The sequence below is a fragment of the Hirundo rustica genome, chromosome 1 (genome assembly GCF_015227805.2).
Source record: "Hirundo rustica isolate bHirRus1 chromosome 1, bHirRus1.pri.v3, whole genome shotgun sequence".
Classification (NCBI taxonomy): Eukaryota; Metazoa; Chordata; class Aves; order Passeriformes; family Hirundinidae; genus Hirundo; species Hirundo rustica.
The window spans coordinates 10,833,623-10,836,844 of record NC_053450.1 but is presented as its reverse complement, the minus strand read 5'-3'; positions in this window follow the sequence as shown (position 1 = coordinate 10,836,844).

The following is a 3,222-nucleotide window of genomic DNA, read 5'->3' as shown; positions in this document are numbered from 1 at the left end:
TCTCAATCTGTGAGTAATTTTCCATCCTATTTTCTCTCCCTTTCCAGCTGAAGAAGGGAGTGATAAAGAAGATCAATGGGGCCCTGGCCTCCAGCCAAAGTCAACTCCACCACAGGGCAACAGCTGAATTTTTGACTTGATGATGACTTAAATGATGATTCATACAATAATACACTGCTACTTACACTTGTAACAACAGCTGGATAATGTCACTAGAATATGGTATAACTCTGGGCCTAAGGAACACTTGCTGGGAACATCAGATGCTGGGTGAGGGGTCTCAGTCTTGAGGAGTAACCTTTGAGAGATGTCCCTGCTCAGACTGCATCAAGTCTCAAGCTGTGCCAGGGGAGGTTCAAGTCTTGGACATCAGCAGGAATTTCTTCAAAGAAAGGGTGATTAAACATTGGAACAGGTGGTGGAGTCACCATTCCTGGAGGTGTTTAAGAAAAGACTGGACATGGAACTCAGTGACATGGTCTAGTTGACATGGTCATGTTCAGTCAAAGGTTGGACTCAGTAATCCTGGAGGTCTCCAGCCCAACTGATCCTGTGATTCTGTGCTTTAGGGAAGATCACTGCCATGCCACCCTTCAGGAGAGCACAATGGGCTGTACAGATTTTTATGAAGTGATTGACTCATAGCCTGCCCCACCTCTGCTGTACGTGCAGGAGCGCAGCCATTGCTGTGTTAATCGTGTCCACCCTCAGCTCAGCCGATACTCTTCACTCCTGGTAAGACAGAGCCCAGGCTCCTCCACTCCTGGAAATGTGTAACCCAGCACAACTCTCCAGATCTGTACAGCAGGGCTGACATCAGGGCTCTTGTTAGTCGCCTGAGCCACTGTGCTGTTCATCCACCTAGAGCACACCTGGAGGGAGATGTGGAGGCCAGGAGGGCACTGCCTGCCAGGGGAAGCTGCTGTGTCTCAGATGGCATCAAAGCTCTTGCGTGGGCAGGGAGCTGCGTGCTGGGCAAGCCCCTGCCTGCAGGAGAGAGAAGAGCTGTACTCCCAGCACAGCTGCTGGCATCCCACCCTGAAAAACAGGTTACTGTGGCATGGGTTCAGCTTTTGCAAAGGCTGATTTGGTAATAGGTGAAACAACACTCAGTGGTGCTGAACCTCACAGATCAGAACTCAGTCGTTCAGCAGAGGAGGACCAGGCTGGGGAACATATTTAAACATTGTGGGCATACAGGACTCCATGGGAGTGGCTGGCATCCATTCCTGGATGCCGGGAGAGCTGGCATGTGTCAGAGAGAGGCTACTCTCAATGCCCTGTGAACGGTGGTGGTGATCCTGAGGCCTGAACATCACTCCTGTCTTCAGGAACAGCAAGGAGGAGGATGAGGAAAGCTGTAGGATAGCCAGTCTCACACAAACCTTGGGAAGGTGATGAGACAAATAGACCTGGAAACCATTCCCAAACATACAAAGAACATGCTTGGGATGACTCAGAATGGATTTACTAAGGGAAACCCAAACTTAATGCACTGGCTCAACAGTGGGGCCCAGGATCACAATCAGCATCAGAGGCCTGTTCCTAGTGCAGTCAGGGGTTGATACTGTGGTCAGTACTGCTCAGTGTCTTTGCTAATGCCCAGGGCAACAGACCTGCAGCAGTTTGAAGGTGATACAAACCCACAGGGAGCGGCTACAGAGCTGAGGGTTGTGCTGCCATTCAGGGGGCCTTGGTAGGCTGGAGAAGTGGTGCAACAGAAAGTTCACGAAGTCCAGCAACTGCTGGAAAACAGCTTGACAGAAAAGTTGTTCCTGGGAAAAAGTAGTTTCCACCAGATTTCCCTGGAATCCTGGGAAAAATCAGTTCACTCCTGCAGCGATGACCACCACCCTTCTGGGCTGCATCAGGTAGAGCTGCTGGCACATCTGCCAGCAGGTGGAGGAGATGGCCCTTCCATTGGCTCAGCCCTGGCAAGAGACACCTGGGTGCTGAGCTCAGTGCTGGATTCCCCAGTATGACAGACAAGGACACACTGAAGGGCCATGGAGATGATTAACAGCTTGTAGCACTTGTCATATGAGGAGAGGCTGAGAGCTGGGACTGCTTAGCCTGGAGAAGAAGGGCTAAAAGGGATCTTATTTGTGTGGATAAATATTCAATGGATGGAGGGAGTAAAGAAGAGTGACAGTGACAGTCAGTGGTCCACGTTGACAGGAGTCAATGGGGAAGAACTGAGACACGTGAAACTCTATTTTAACATATGAAAAAACTTCTTTCTCTGTTTAGGTAGTCAAACACCTGGGCAGGTCACCCAGAGGGCCTGTGGAGTGTCCATCCCAGGAATACTCAAAACTCAACTGGCTCTGTCCTTGAGCACCCTGTGGCAGCTGCCCTGCTCTAAGCAGGAGTGTGGGCTGGACAGGCCCCCAACATGGGACTTTTCCTTTAGCTGTGGCATCTGCCTCCTCTTTTTCAGTCTGATAATCACCAGGCTGCCACTGTGATAGGGTAACATCCCCTGCTGGCAATTCTGCAGCAGAACCAAGCAAGATAATTAAGCCAGGTGTAAAATGTTCCATACTGTGGAAGCCTGGAAGATAAGGAGGCTCGTGTATGCAGCAACTCCAAAAGCTGAGCCAATCAAAGATTACTGGTAATAACAGCCAAAGATTGTTGTGGCTGGAAAAGAGGCCATAGGAGGGACGGAAGTGATGTCTGAAACAAACGTCCTTGTTCTGGCTCCTGGAGATAAGCACAAGACAGCCAAGAAACTTATCTCTAGGGCAGGAAAAACTTATCTATAAAAAAAGTACCCCCACAAGGCCTGGACACCTCCTCAGTGCTGGAGCCAGGACTGGTGATCTCTGTTTCTCTCTTTCTTCCTTTCTTTCTCTCTCCCCCTCTTTGATCCATCTCTCTTTCTCTATCCCTCTGTCACCCCACCTTTCATCCCACTTCTTTTCCAAACCCCACTGCTGTATGCTTAGGTAGGAGGTCAGGGACTAACATATCAATTTCCATGCCAAGTGTGTAATTTACTAATAAAACTTTGTGAGCTTTTGTGGATCCGCTTACTTCTGTCATTCCTTTTGACCACAAGACTCTACAAATCTTGGGTGCTCCCTTCCCCTTAATGTTGGGACATTGCATGTACCATGAATGAAAATTATGTGACTAAACACCTTGTTCCCGACATTAGTCATGTTACAGTTACACTAATATTTGTGCTTTTAATTAGCCTAACAGGACTTTTCAGCT